Source organism: Cebus imitator, unplaced genomic scaffold (genome assembly GCF_001604975.1).
Source record: "Cebus imitator isolate Cc_AM_T3 unplaced genomic scaffold, Cebus_imitator-1.0 Scaffold27, whole genome shotgun sequence".
Lineage (NCBI taxonomy): Eukaryota > Metazoa > Chordata > Mammalia > Primates > Cebidae > Cebus > Cebus imitator.
The window spans coordinates 5025130-5042038 of NW_016107342.1; the positions used below are offsets into that span (position 1 = coordinate 5025130).

General features: G+C 36.9%; 1 long non-coding RNA gene across 1 annotated transcript; it reads left to right on the plus strand.

The window, feature by feature from the left end:
* The first annotated feature begins 6522 nt into the window (after window positions 1-6522).
* On the plus strand, window positions 6523-16652 carry LOC108300413. Its single transcript, XR_001823401.2, has 3 exons — window positions 6523-6533; window positions 12890-12892; window positions 16557-16652. It is a non-coding gene; the product is annotated as an uncharacterized LOC108300413 (long non-coding RNA).
* Window positions 16653-16909: the final 257 nt, after the last annotated feature.

Sequence of the window (16909 nt, forward strand, 5' to 3'; positions counted from 1 at the left end):
ATTGCAGAGGCTCAGGGGTAAAAGAAAAAGAAAAGCTTTTGAATAGAAAAGCCTTTTGATGCTGTGAAAAAAATTAAGAACTAAAACAGAGGCCTAGGCGCTGCTGCACAGAGCCCCCCACACAGACCCATTGTGTTTAGGGACAAGGTCAACAAAGCCCCATCTGATACTGAACACCTCACATTAGAGAGGCATCTATTTAGCTGCTGTGTCTTGGGCTCTCCTGCTACGAAGTACTTTCCCAATCAGGCTGTCTGGTGCCACGATAAACACAGATAAATATGAGCAGCATCATGCTTTCATCTGAGCAATTAATACATGATTTCCTAGTTGATTGTTTGCAAATACACTGAAAACAATTGTGTTTTCTTTTTTTTTTTTTGAGCAAACAAAAATAAAGTTTGAAGAAAAAAAAATTACTGCCATCACATTAGCATCTTATTTTCTTACCAAAATTTTACTGAATTTCTCTTCATATTTTAAAATAATTGTAGTTTATCCAAATAATGTGAATAAAATGCATCTTTTCCAACACAGAAGAATGGAAATCTTAAGTGCCAATCCATTTTCTAACAGACTAAATCAGTTAGCAACAAGTAACCGAAGCTGAAATGCCCATTTATTCTGAATCTTGCAGTTTTTGCTCCTTGCTACACAGGCTTTCAAAGGGAAGTCTCTTTTCTAATTCTATGACTTCGAAAATTAAACATCTTTTTCAGAGCTTCACCTCCCAATAGTAACTATCCTTTATTGAGGCTTTATGCCAACTGCCATACTTAGCACTTTCCATGTATTATCTCCATTAACTCTCAAAATCAATGGCTTAGCTGGGCGCGGTGGCTCATGCCTGTAATCCCAACACTTTGGGAGGCCGAGGCAGGCACATCACTTGAGTCCAAGAATTTGAGACAAGCCTGGTCAACATGGTGAAACCCCATCCCTACCAAAAAATACAAAAAAAAAAAAAATCATCCGGGCATGGTGGCACATGCCTGTAATCCCACCTACTTGGGAGGCAGAGCCAGGAGAATTGTTTGAACCCAGGAGGTGGAGGTTGCAGCGAGCCGAGATCCCACCACTGCACTCCAGCCTGGGCGACAAAAAAAGACTCCATCTCAAAAGAAAAAAAGATCAGTAACCTAAGCACTATTGTCATCTGCAGTTTAGAAATGTGGAAACTGAGGTTCCGAGAATCTAAACCTAAGACGGACACAACTATTAAGGACTAAGGCCAGAACTGGAAATCACAGTTTTTTGACTTTCAACATTGAGCTGTTACGGTGGAATTTAAGTCTCCACATGGAGGTATCTGTGCAGAATTTCAGAATTGGAAGGAAATCATGTAGCCCACACTCCTCAATTTGTAGATAAAAAACTAAGATTCAGAGATGTTAGATGATTTATTTATGTTCATCCAGCTGATTTGGTGAATTTCAGACTCTCCTAATTCCAGAGATTTTAGTAGGAAAGTTCTCAAATGATAGCGTAATTAGAAGCACATGAAGGACTGTTAGGCACAGATTGCTGGATCTCACTGCCAAAGTTTCTGAATCAGTAGGTCTGCAGCAGAGGGCCACTGCATTTGCTTTTCAGCAACTTCCCTGATCCTGCTAATGCTGCTGGTCTGGGAAGACAGTTTGAGAACCTCTATCCTCAAATATCACACTTGCTCCTCATGCAACTGTGAAGTGAATAAAACTGATAATGAGAATGAGTCGAATTAAGCAGCAAAATAGTTGGAATTTTATTCAATTTCATGTAGCAACCAGCTTTGGCAATGCCATCTTGAATTTTGCATCATTCTTACCCATCTGGCACTCACGGTCACAATTTTTGTGAAGTCTAAAACAAGGCAGTTATTTATAGCAATGTTACTTTCAGTGTAAATATTTCCTGGAGATTCTAAGATCTTCGGAACTTTTTCCTCTTTAAAAGATAACTGCAAAAGCTAGAACTTTTTGTGTGTGGATTAAGTTCCTTTCAGAGCTCATCTCAAGCCATTTCTAATGCAGAGATTTGAATAATGCAGCTGTACAACTTATCTTTCAAAAAGGCATGCACTACTGCACTGCTGTGCAGATGACTCAGCATTGAAATGTAATTTAGCAAAATGATTCAGATCTGGTAAATGCATTTCTTTTCTCAGGAAAATTGAAACATCTATCAACCTAAGGGTGCTTCTCTTATCCTTTTCGCCAAAATAATTTTCACCTATCCAAGTAATAATCTATTGTTGCTCAATTTATAAAATAATCCTTATTGAAATCTGTTTGTTATTTGACACAGAAATGAATGACCTTGCGGGAAGACTTGGATAGCTCCTGCTCTGTCCTACAAAAGTTTTCATCTGAATCACATCCCAGACCTGTCTCACAGGTGGCGAAATGACCAGACATCATTGTCCTCTATTTACTGATCACTAGCCTGTATGTATAAGTCACTTGAGATTCTTATTGGGCTGAACAGGTGGCTTCATTGCTAGTAGTGCCAGTTATCATTTTTATCACCTCTTATTTTGGAGATCTACTTACTGCAAAAGTAGGATATTAGGTAGGAGATAGGAGAAAACAGATCTTCTTTAAAGTAGGTAGAATCAAGCAGTCATCCAAGAGAGTCTAAAAGATATCTGAATGAAAAAAAAATAATTATAAAGCCATGGCAAATCAACTTTATGCCTTCATAAATATAAAAATCTTCAAACAATCTTCCAGCCAGCCTTCTTTCCCTGTGAGCAGAAGGGTATCATTTCCAAGCAATGATACCAGTCTAAGTCATGCTTGGAAACATTCCAGGAGCTGCAAGAGGAATTACATGGCAGGTCAGCTCCCATGGTGACTATGATACTTGGATTAATGCAATAATAGGACAGAAACAGGAATACTATAGCAATAACAACTATAACATAGCAAATGGACTTGGGGTGGCAGAGATAAAATGTAATCTAATGTTTTGCACTTGCAGATGGAGAGTTTCAGAGTTTAATGTTATTGATTTCAAAGCACTGTTACCAGGAGGTAACCAATAGGATGAACATTAGGCAAAAACAATGTTGTAAAGACAAAAAGTAGAGGACCCTATGCAAGACCAAAGCGATACTGCCTTAGTGAGGGAAGACTGACTGTTGGTTTTGACTATACATCAGAGATTTTCATCTTGGGAAGTCATTTTTAAAATGTACTTTTGAAAAGTGAGTCTAAAAATGCAGCCAGAGGTGTTCTAGAATGGTACAATGAATAAAGCTGCAAATAATTTGTGCTAGAATGGGATTTAGTCAGGTTTAGTAAATCTACATAGTTTATTTCAAAACAATATGTTTCATTGGCCCCAATTAATTCTTTAATTATCTTTACAGAATCTGAAAATGAACAGCTTTTTCAAGTGTCATTCAGATCAGTAGCTGTGCTATACACCAACAGTGACCAATCTGAGAATCAAATCAAGAATTCACCGCTTTTACAACAGCAGCAAAAAATATATAAATAAAATACTTAGGAATATACTTAACCAAGGAGGTGAAAGTTCTCTATAAGGAAAACTACAAAACATGGTTGAAAGAAATCATAGATGACACAAACAAATGGAAACACATCTCATGTCATGGATGAGTAGAATCAATATTGTGGAAATCACCATACTGCAAAAAGAAATCTACAAATTCATTGCAGTTCTCATCAGAATGCTATCATTCTTCACAGAATTAGAAAAGCCAATTCTTAAATTTGTATGGAACCAAAAAAGGGCCCACACAGCCAAAGCAAGAGTGAGGAAAAAGAACAAATCTGGAGCCATCATGTTACCTGACTTCAAAGTAACCTATAAGGCCATAGTCACCAAAACAACACGGTTGTGGTATAAAAATAGTTATATAGACCAATGGAACAGAATAGAGAACCCAGAAATAAAGCCAAATACCTACAGTCAACTGACCTTCAACAAAGTAAACAAAAACTTGAAGTGGAGAAGGGACAGCTTATTCAACAAATATTACTGGGATAATTGTCTAGCCACATGCAGAAGAATGAAACTGAATCCTCACCTCTCACCTTATACAAAAATCAACCCAAGATGGATCAAGGACTTAAATCTAAGATCTGAAATCATAAAAATTCTAGAAGAAAACATTGGAAGAACGCTTCTAGACATTGGCTTAGGCAAAGACTTCATGACCAAAAGCACGAAAGCAAATGCAACAAAAACAATGATAAACAGGTGGAATTTAATTAAACTAAAAAGTTTCTGCACAGCAAAAGAAACAATCAGCAGAGTAAACAGGCAACCCACAGAGTGGGAGAAAATCTTCACAATCTATACATCTGACAAAGAACTAATATCCAGAATCTACAAGGAACTCAAATCAGCAAGAAAGAAACAAACAATCCCATCAAAAAATGGGCTAAGGACATGAATAGACAAATCTGAAAAGAAGATACACAAATGGCCAACAAAATATGAAAAATGCTCAACATCACTAATGATCAGAGAAATGCAAATTAAAACCACAATGCAATACCACCTTACTCCTTAAAGAATGGCCATAACCAAAAATAAAAAATAATAGGTGTTGGCAGGGATGCAGTAAAAATGGAACACTTAAACTGTTGCAGGGAATGTAAACTGGTACAACCATTATGAAAAACAGTATGAAAACTGTGTGGACATTCCTTAAAGAACTAAAAGTAGAACTACGATTTGATCCAGCAATCCCACCAATGGGTATTTACCCAGAAGAAAATAAGCTATTATACAAAAAAGATACTTGCAACATTCATGTTTATGGAAGCACAATTTGCAACTGCAAAAATGTGGAACCAGCCCAAATGCCCATTAATCAATGAATGGATAAAGAAATTGTGATATATATCCATATATATCTATATATCTATATAGATATAGATATCTCACTTTATATATATATCTCACAATATATATATATCACTCTATATATATCACAATATATATCACTCTCTATATATCACAATATATATCACAATGATATATATATATATATATTCCATATATGTATTCCACATATATATATATATATATATATATATATATATATGAATGACACATACCTACATATATATATGTGGAATACATATATGGAATACTACATCCATATACATATACAGAATACTATTCAGCCATAAAAAGAAACAAAATAACAGCATTCACAGCAACCTGGTTGGAATTAGAGACCATTATTCTACTCAAAGTAACTCAGGAATAGAAAACCAAACACGATATGTTCTCATTCCTAAGTGGGAGCTAAGCTATGAGGATTTAAAGGCATAAAAATGATACAATGGACTTTGAGGACTTGAGGGAACAAGTAGAAGAGGGATGAAGGATAAAAGACTCCAAATTGGGTATAGTGTATACTGCTCGGGTGAAGGGTGCACCAAAATCTCACAAATCACCACTAAATAACTTATTTATGTAATCATACACCACCTGTTCCCCAAAAACTTATGAATTTTTTTTTCAAAGAAGAAAGATAAGAGTCAGGGAGACTCTACTCATATTTATAGTAACTATTGATACTTACTTGCTTTTGGCTATTTAAATGAACATTATTTATATTTATATAATTAATGATCATGCCATTCATTAAGGTTGTTTCAGCATTTAAATAATCACAGCAGCTTCTAGCAACACTGTGAGAAAAGTTAAATTAATCATTGGATTTTGTATGTTCTGTATCAGTGTCCTTTCCTCTGTATTTCTTTTCTCTGCCTCCTCTATGCTGTTAGTTGGCTGCTAATGTTTTATACAGCAGAGGCTTGCTGTGTTCTGCACACACTAATTCTTATGAGCGTTAATTGGTACTCAAAGAACAAAGAGCCTCATGGTCAAGAAAGCTTGGGAAATGCAGAATACCCCAGTTCTCTCCTGGAAAGTCACAATACTATTATATTAGCATGTTAAAGGTTCTGAAAGGTCCTGCAGTAAGAAAGAAACTTCTCTAACTTTGTTTAACAGTTAAACACATCTACTTGAGCCCTGTTATTTTTTCTTGGCACATCTATTAATATATCCCAGAATAAAATGTCCTTAACCCAAGCTGGGAAGTGTAAGTGTTAGCAAAACTCAAGTTATGCCCACATTTAGACTGTTCATATTTTAGTAGGGTGCTTTGTAAAGCCTTCTAAATATTAAGGATGGATGCTGTGATAAATTATGAAGTCATCAAATGTCTATTCATGAAGGTGAACTTACAAAGATTACAGAGAAATTTATAATACCATGAGGTGAAAGCCATTGTTCAAAATGGATTTCAAAGACAATGTGATCCAAACTAGGCAACAAGAAAGCTGGCCTCCACCAACAAACACACAAAAGCCTCCACCAACACGCACATACATACAGAGTACAGAAGATAAAAAATTTGCCATTTACTTATCCTATGTATCTTGGGTGTTACCACATTGGTTTTAGAATAATGTAGGTTTTAGAGACAAACAGAGCTTGACTTAAAACTCTTACCAGATGACTGTGCTCAAGCAAAACACTTAACCCATGAAATAATTTTTGTTTTCTCATCTGTGAAATGAGGTCAGTAATATTTACGTAAGAATTGTTATAGAGATTCAGTGAGGCACCATGAACAGAGTGCTTAGCATATAACAGACACTCAATAAATTAAAATTTCCGCACAGTCTGTGGCATCTCCTTCCACATTTTTGGAATGAGTTGAGGTCCTGAGAATGACAGACAGCATTCTCAGGTGCTAATGATAAACTGTTGTTGCACTGAATAAATTGTCATAAAATTGGTGTTCCTGTCTATCACCCCATTGTGAGCTCTTGGGAAACAGGGCCTGTGATAAATTTACCAGGCCAGCATCTTCAAGGTATTAGGAGCTTAGTATGCTTGTTAAAGAAATTAACCAATCTTCAAAAACAACTCTCCTTTTTCTTCCACAGTCTTCTATTTCTAGCTACTAAGGATGGCCAGTTAAAATTTCTTTGACTTGAAGTTAACTTTCCAATAATGCCCTACTCTGAAATAACATGCACACAAAAATATCAGTTTAATATACATACATTAGTAGTTCATTGCGCTGTAATATTAGTTAATTTTGAAACTGCATTATATATTTCTAAATTAAAGAGACTGCCTGCCTGTCACTCACATCACATACAATGAATGCCAACATTAGGCATCACCTTTTTCTGGCTTTGCAAGACTGAAGATCATTATCAATTGCTGTTTAATCAGCCAAGTCATGCATATAGACAAAGGTTAACTGAGCATAGACCAATCTGACTTCCTTTGTCATCGCAAAACAATTTGCGGCTTAATAAAGCTGCTCTGATTGCACTTAACAACACCTGCTTTAAAATGCAGCCTCATTAATAGCACGCTAATGAGTTAGGGATCTTCTGGCAAGGGCATGATCAAAGACACATGATTTGCTTTCTGATTAAGTGACCTAAATAACATAAAACCAAATCTTCCAATTTCTTTTAGGGGAAGCCTTTTTGGAATAAGTTATAAAAGCTGTTGGGATCTTCAGGTATGGTTTGATAAAAAAAAAAATAGGAAAGAATATTTTCAGCTCTTTTAAGTTGTGATGTGTAACCACAGTTCCACATAAGTGAAATTAAACCAAATGGAGTCCTTGACTTTTGAACTCACATCCCCAAACACAATATGGCCACTAAGCAAGAAAGCAACAAAAATGTAACACTCATAAAAAGAAAAGAAAATTTTGAGGAATGTGTACAAAAGTAGCTAATATAACTAGTATGATTATATTAATAAAAGGGTGATTTTTTTATGCAGCAGCTTTGTTAGTAGAACAGTAGAAGTGATTTTTGCCCCTTTACATAAACAGGAGTATTGGAGTTGTGTTGACTCATTGTGCAATGCCAGGCAAATTGTTTCTTGTCCTGAATGGAACCATGTATGCTGATTTAATACAACCACTGATTGAACTTTGAGCACTGGGAATCTTGCACTTTTCTTTTTGTAGTTCTATAATTATCCTATTTGTACCAGACATGTCAATTACTGTTGCCTGCCTGTCTGCCTTGTATTGTCCCTGGTAAAGAGAATGTAGACCATTTGGAAAATTCACATAGTGTTAGCAAAAGTGTAATTAGAAAAAATAAAAATAACATTAGCTTCTAAAGTTGAAGATACTCATCACAGGTTGTGTTCTCCAGGAAACAGACACTGGGATAGAATTAGAAATGTAAAATGTTTACTAGGGGAGAAAACTGTGGAAAGAAAAGGAAGGAATCAGAATATATAAATTAATACTTGTGTTACTTTCCTGTCAATGCATGTACCTTAGAACGCAGATCATTTACCACTTTCCCATATATATTATTGTTTTCATGAATATTTGTTTTCTAACTTGTTCATCACATTATTACTAATATTGCTTTATACATGCAATATTCATTTAGATATCTAACATCATGACCCTTTCCATTGCTCATCATTTTCTCCTGCATATCCAAGCTGCCATCAAGATCAAGATCATTTTTGTTCTGCCTGCAGATCACCCTATTATTTGCCTCTATGTATGTCTATGAAATCTTTTATTTTATTTTATTTTTTGGTCTGAAAATGTCTTCATTTGCTTTCATTACTTTAAAGATGTCATTCCATTGTCTTCTGTCTTCCATTTTTTCTGTTGAAAAGTCAACTCCTTCTTTTAGGCACTATATCTGTATTTGTTATTTTAGAGGTCCCTTTTTATTTCCTCATTTCTCTCACAGCTGTCTGAGTACATATTAATATTCAATTCTCCATTATAAAAATCTCAAGTATGGTTTCTGTGTTCTTGGCTGGACAGTGACTCATATAGTGCAGTTATTTTCAAGACTACATGTGGTATTTCCAATTTTTGAATCTGCTTTTGGTTGACTTTTTTTTTAAACTGACAGTTGTGTTGTTTATTATATGCCTGTTGTGTTGTTTCTCATATCTTCTGCCACAATGTCTTTCACAATTACTGAACTAACTATTCCAACTAGTTTGAATTGGCATCTCACTGAGTGCTTGATTTGGATTTCTCTAATAATAATCAGTGATGTTGAGCTTCTTTTCACATGTTTGTTGGCTGCATGTATGTCTTATTTTGAAAAGTGTCTGTCCATGTCCTTTGCCCCTTTTTAATTTTTTTTTTTTTTTTTCTTATAAATTTGTTTAAGTTCTGTGTAGATGCTGGATATTAGCTTTTGTCAGATAAATAGATTGCAAAATTTTTCTCCCATTCTGTAGGTTGTCTGTTTACTCTGTTGATAGTTTCTTTTGCTGTACAGAGCATTTTAGTTTAATTAGATCCCATTTCTCAATTTTGGCTTCTGTTGCAATTGCTTTTGGCATCTTTGTCATGAAATGTTTGCCCATGCCTATGTTCCGAATGGTATTGCCTAGGTTTTCTTCTAGGGTTTTTATAGTTTTGGATTTTACATTTAGGTCTTTACTCTATCCGGAATTTATTTTTGTATATGGTTTAAGAAAGATGTTCAGTTTCAATTTTCTGTATATGGCTAGCCAGTTCTCCCAGCACCATTTCTTAAATAGAGAATCCTTTCCCCATTGCTTGTTTCTGTAAGGTTTGTGGAAGATCAGTTGGTTGTAGATGTGTGTAGTCTTATTTCTGGGTTCTCTTTTTGGTTCCATTGCTGTATGTGCCTGTTTTGGTACCAGTACCACACTGTTTTGGTTACTGTAGTCAGGTAGTATAGTTTAAAGTTGAGTAGTGTGATGCCTCTAGCATTGTTCTTTTTGCTTAGGATTTCCTTGGCTACTCTTTTTGGTTCCATATAAGTTTTAAAATAGTTTTATCTAATGATGTGAAGAATGTCAATGCTAGTTTAATGAGAATAGCATTCAAACTATAAATTGCTTTAGGCAGTGTGAGCATTTTCATGATATTGATTCTTCCCATCTATGAGCATGGAATATTCTCTCATTTATTTGTGTCAACTCTGATTTCTCTGAGCAGGGATTTATAGTTCTCCCTGAAGAGGTTCTTTACTTCTCTTGTTAGCTATAGTTCTAGGTTTTTAAATTATTTTCGTGGCAATCGACAATAGGAGTTTATTTGTGATTTGGCTCTCTGCTTGACTGTTGTTGGTGTATAGAAATGCTAGCAATTTTTATACATTGATTTTGTATTCTGAGACTTTGCTGAAGTTGCTTTTCAGCTTAAGTAACTTTCAGGCTGAGATGATGAGGCTTTCTAGACACAGGATTATGTCATCTGCAAACAAAGGTAGTTTGACTTCTTCTCTTTCTATATGAATATGCTTTATTTTTTTCTATTGACTGATTGCCCTGGACAGAACTTCCAATACTATGTTGAATAGGAGTGGTGAGAGAGGGCATCCTTGTCTTGTGCCAGTTTTCAAGGGAAATGCTTCCAGTTTTAGCCTATTCAGAATGATATTGGCTGAAGGTTCATCATATAAGGCTCTTATTATTTTGAGGTATGTTTCTCTAATACCTAGTTTATTGACAGTTTTAACATGAAGAGCTGTGAATTTTATCAAAGGCCTACTAACGCCTCAGTAACGGCCAATGCCCCTCACCGCGTCAAGCTCAGTCGTCCCAGGTCAATTTCAGACTGCTGTGCTGGCAGTGAAAAAACCATCCAGCCTATGGTTCTTACCTTGCTGGACTCTTTGGGAGTGGGACCCACTAAGCAAGACCACTTGGCTCCCTGGCTTCAGCCCTCTTTCCAGAGGAGTGAGCGGTTCTGTCTCTCTGGGGTTCCAGGTACCACTGGGGTACAAAAAAAAAAAAAAAAAAACAAACTGCAGGGGTTCCAGGTACCCCACTGGGGTAAAAAAAAAAAAAAAAAACAAACTGCAGCTAGCTTGGTCCCTGCCCAAACAGCCACCCAGTTTATACTTGAAACCCAGGGCCCTGGTGGTGTAGGCTCATGAGGAAGTCTCCTGTTCTGCAGATTGCAAAACTGTGGGGAAAGCATAGTACCCAGGTTGGGTAGCAAAGTCTCTCAAGGCTTCCCATGCCTGGAGGAGGGAGATCCTCCAACTCCTTGCACTTCTTGGGTGAACCGATTCCCCACCCTGCTTCTGCTCATTCTCCATGAGTTGCACACCGCCTAACCAGTCTGAAGGAGATGAACTGGGTACCTCAGTTGGAAATGCAGAAATCACCTGCCTTCTGCATTGGCTTCACAGGGAGCTGCAGACCAGAGCTGTTCCTATTTGGCCGTCTTGGCCCCTACGTATAATCCCATATTTCTCAGAGGTTTGTTCATTCCTTTTTACTTTTTTGCTCTGTACTCATCTTTCTGAAAGATAGCATTTAAGCTCTGAGATTCTTTCCTCCACTTGGTCTGTTCTGCTGTTAACACTTGTGGTTACATTGTAAAGTTCTTGCAGTGTGTTTTTTAAGCTCTATCCAGTCAGTTATGTTACTCTCTAAACTGGCTATTTCCGCTGTCAGCTCCTTCATTGTCTTAATCATGATTCTCTGCTTCTTTGCATTGAGTTACGATGTGCTTCTATAACTCAGCGAAGCTTGTTTTTATCCACATTCTGAAGCCTGCATTTGTCATTTCAGCCACCTCAGCCAGTTCTGAGCCCTTGCTGGAGAGGTGTTATGATCATTTGGAGGAGAGGGGCATTCTAGCTTTTTGAGTTTTCAGAGATTTTGCATTGACTCTTTCTCATCTTTGTGGATTTATCAACCTTCAATCTTTGACGTTGCCAACCTTTTGATACGATTGGTTTTTGTGGTTTTGTTGTTGCTTTAGCAGTCTCTCCACTTTTCCAAAGGACTGCTGCAGTTTGTTGGGGGTCCCCTCGACAGCCTCATCCCCTTGGTTTTTCTCATTGGTGAGATGATACCTCACCAATGAAGTCTGCAAAACAGCAAAGATGGCAGCCTGCCCCTTCCTCTGAAAGCTCCATTTTAGTGGAGTACTGACATGTTGCCAACCTGAACACACCTGTAGAGGTGGCTGGATATACCTGTTGGGAAGTCTCACCCAGTCAGGAGAAATGGGATCAGTTACTCACTTAAAAAAGCAGTCTGGCTGTTTTTTGCTAGAACAGCTGTGCTATGTTAGGGATCCTGATTGTTAACCCTTGATTGGTTTGGGCTCTCCATGGCCCATCGGCTGGACCAGCTGAGATGCTGGAATAGCCAAAGTGGTGGCCTGCCCTGTCCCCCAGGCACTCCATCCCAGGGAGAAATTAGAACTCTAGTGGCCATGAAACATGGAAAAGCCTGGTCGAAGGCCCTGGCTGGGAGGATCTGCCCTGCAAGGAGGAGTGGATCAGCGTCCCTCTTAAAGAAGCAGTCTGACCACACCTTGACCAAACAGCTGTGTCGCGCTGGGGAACTGCTTCTGCTCCTGTCAGCTTAAACTCTCCACAAGCTGCAGGCTGGAATGGTTGAGTCATCCAAACAACCAAGATGATGTCCCACCCCTTCCCTTGGGCACCACTTCCCAGGGAGAGAACAGAGCTCTGTCCATAGAATATGGGCAGGTAGGGGTAGCTAGAGGCCCTGGCTGTGGTAAGACTCATGAGGTACTGTGGAGGTTAAGTCCACAGACTGTCACCACTCAGTCCCCTGGATTAAGCCCCCTTCCTAGGCATATGCACATGCCCTCTGCCCTGCCTGAATTACCTACACCCTTTCCAGGGATCCCAGGGCTGGAGTCTGTAAAGCTCCTGGGTTTCTGTTCATGCCTGAGCAGCTGTTCTGCCGGGACTCCAAACAGCACTGTGTGTTGAACCCAAGGCTCTGGTGGCGTGGGCCCACAAGGGGACCTCCTGATCCATGGATTGCAAAGATTTGTGTGAGAAGGTGGTTTCCTGGGGGTCACACAACCACTTGCCACTTCCCTGGGCTGGGGTGGAAATTCTCTTGGCTCAATGTTGCTCCCCAGTGGGTCCCACCCTGCTTTTCTTTGATCCCCATGGGTAAAGTTGTTTCTCTGATCAGTCCCAATGCCAGTACCAGGATATTTCAGTTGAATGTCCTGTATTCATGTGACCTTTTTTTTCCTTTCCATGAGTTCCGCAGACTGCAGCTGCTTCTAATCAGCCATCTTGGCCCTAGCTTGTTAACTTTTTAAAATTGCATTATTTCCCTCCTTTAAAATACGCTTTGGGAATTTGGTTCCTTTAGTTTTCACCTTGGCTACATTATAGCTGACACTAAAAAATCCAATGTACCTAAGAACTGTGCTGTTTTGTTTGATCCCAGACCCTTTCCTGTCCCCATCTCTCTACTAAATACCTATCTGAAATCAAAGAGAGTGTTCAAAATATAGGTAAGAGAGTGTAGAGACCTGACTCATTATTCACGATTAGGAGCCCCTTATTGGAAAATGTTCTTTCAATAAAGGCACAAATAAATATTTCCCAGAGTTATCAAAGGTGAAAGCAGTGGGGGACATTTTTGCTTGTAGCCATACAACTCTGTAAGCAAACCAAGTTGATTCAGACCACCTCTTTGTCATTGTTCAGTGAGATCTGCCTAGTGACAACCATTGAGTGATCAGACAGGTGTGCTAGGGCTGAGCCCTAATGCAATTCCAAAACAAGCAGGTGTGAGAAGTGAGGAAATTAAGAAGTCTCATGCTGTCTGAGATAATTTTTCTCTCCCTTTAGGAAAGACAACTACCCATATTTGAAGGTTGCACTCTAGTCTTCTCTCCCTCATGAACACAACCTCTTGAGCATTCTCTGGCTTGCTAGAAGTTTTCCTCACACTCAAAAGTTAGTACCTTTATTTAAAATGACTGAATTGACTTGTGTTACGTTTTTGCAATTTTGGAGATCAATAAGACCGAAAGCTCCTTGAGTGTAAACATCAAAACTTGTATTCCTTTTGCTACCCTTATGTTTCAAGTAGAATATAAGATAAGTGCTTGGTGAATATTATTAGTTAAAAATGCAGGGAGCTTCTGTGTAAAATATTATTCTAAGCTTCATCATTAAAGAATCAAAGGAAAATCTGCTCAATGATTAGTGTGGATTAGCATGGACCACTTTTAAATATAGATATGTTAGTAACTAAAATCCTTTTTTAAAAAAGTTCCCAAATTTATATTTTTTGTTTCTGGGATGATTCTTAAAAGACTGGTTGGTAAAGAAAATGAATGGGAGTCAGGTGGCATGATCTGGTTCAGATCTGTGGCTTACTCAGGAAGGGGCAAATTGAGGTCTCTGGGAATTTTTATAGCCTTGTCAGTAAAAAGAGGGTTATGTGCATTTTATCACCTCTACTAAATAGTTTTCAGGAGCAAAGGAGATAATATGCTTTCATGGTGCTTATTTTCTTTCCAATATCTATTGTAGTTCACATAGTATGTATTAGAGGTGGCGGTTTGTCAGAGCTCACTTGTACAGTCCTGCAAAAACTGATTTTTAAACTTTTGAGGATTTTGTGAGTCGACAGGTAAATATTGTCATTATTAAAAATTACATAAATATATTTAAGCTGATACCCATAAATCATATTAAAATATGTACAACAAATAATTAAACCTCATTATTTCCTAATTATTTTACCCCATTTTATTATTACTTGCAATTTTGAGGTTGTTTATGTAATCTATTATATCTGAGTGGTGGAAACTCCATGTAATAGTGTGCTGTTTTGCATTTCTTCCCAACTATGCATTCAGTGAGTCATGTTGCAAGCTTTAAGTTGGGCATGATGAACAGATTTACACCATGAAAATCAGCAAGTTTTACAAATTAAAGCTTTTTGTTCAGATAATACACAATGGATATTTTACTCACTTAATTATTAGCAACTTGAGAAAAGATTTGGTGCCAAATATATTTTTATATGTCCCAGTGTGGGGTGTGGGGTGCAGTGTTTAATCTGGTGTGCATTAGAATCCACTGGAGAGTTTAAAAATCCTTTTTAAAATCTGGTGCTTTTCAGAGTAATGCCTCGACATTTCATCTCTGAGGTTTAGACTTAGCTGGTTTGGCTGGGTAATAAAGTATTCTTTAAAAATCTTCTCGTAGAATTTAGTATGCATTAAATTTAAAGCTATTGACTTAAACATCACCTTGAAACTATTAGGCATTGAACAAATGACCATTAGATTAAGGAATAAGTATGTTAAGAAACTATAAAAGCTATAATATACTGTATATAAGATAGCATATAATTCTTGTAAGAAAAATGCTACTTTAAAATTGGTTGTTACAGTGGTTCTCAAATGCTTGCCTAATTCTGAGTAGTGAAATCTAAGGAAGGGAACTCAATATCTGGAGAAGAAGATAGGATGTAATCTTACTTCTCACTGGATATCTTTTCACTTTCATACCACAAACATAGGTTAGCATTCAATACAAATACACAAATTTTTAATAATTTGTGTTGTAAAAATTGTTAGTGAGCAAAAGAATGTTTTAAAAATATAGTTTTATAATTTATCAATCTGATTCTTGGAGGTTGACTAACCCTTTAAGAGTAGACGGAATTAAGTAGTGCTTTTGCTTTTGGAGTTGGTAGAAGCTCAAGTCCAGGGTTATAGGTGGTCAATTACAGAAGACAAAGCACAGAATATTATTTTTAAAATACATAGTTTTGGAGAAAGCAAATCTGATTAAGAGAATGTAAGTACTATCTTGCTGTAGATTGGCTAAATCTTTGCTTAAAAGCAATAAAATATGTTAGTAGCTATAATTGGATATATGGACACATCCAAACATTTGAGGAAAATGGTCATCTAAAATATCACTGAGCAAGGTATTTTATAATGTTAGTTTTATAATTTGTTTTATGGAGGTAAAACTGTTTACCAGTAACTTTATAAGTTAAATGGAATTCATCATGCCAAGTCTCCAACTCTAATCATTAGTCATGGTATATCAAATGTAAGCAATACATTTATAATAGATATTAAATCAGTTTCTTTATGTGAAGAGTGGGCATATTAATCGTGGCAAACTCATATGGTTACTATAAGCATTGCTCAAATTAATACATAATGTATTTACAAATGTAAATACATAAACCAATGCCATGCACAAATTATGTTTAAAAAAGTGTTCACTACCACTTATTTTATAGAAATAAAATCACGTCCCAGGAAGACTAAGCAAATAGATCAATGTCACACAGGCTGTCAATAAAAGACCCAGGTTTACTAAACATATAAATCTTTGATAATGACATAATTAAAACTATAACAAATTCAATTAGCACTATTCTAGGAAAAAATTACAGCTTAATTTTCTTTCTTTTTTTTTTTTTCCAGACAGAGTCTTGCTCTGTAACCCATGCTGGAGTGCAGTGGCATGATCTCGGCTCCCTGCATACTCTGCCTCCCAGGTTCCAGCGATTCTATTGTCTCAGCCATCCAGGTAGCTAGGATTATAGGTATGTACTACTACACCCAGCTAATTTTTGTATTTTTAGTAGAGACCGGGTTTCACCATGTTGGCCAGGCTGATCTCAAACTCCTGACCTCAGGTGATTCATCTGCCTCCCAAAGTGTTAGGATTACAGGTGTGAGCTACCACACCTGGCCCATTAAAAATTTTTACTTAAATTATTTTATCCATTAAAAAATGTAATATCTTCAGGAGCCGTGGTGGCTTGGGCCAGTTGTCCTGGTGCCTGAGGAGGCGAGGCTATGCGTTCAAGGCCAACCTGGGCAACATAAGAACCTCTCATTCATTTAAAAAAAAAAAAAAAGTAATATCTTTAAATAATATGCATGTTTTAATTTAGTACTAAATTATGATTAATAGATAACTTATATCAAGATTAGATTTCCAAATTGACTTTTAAAAGCCTAGCGCATAGTCTGTTTTTTTCATGGAAATTGAATTAGTTAATTTTAAGTTAGATAATGACATTAGAATTAACTGACTAATATACACAGAAAGGTTATAATAAATTTAGCATTTAGTATAAATGGAATCTATTAAGACTC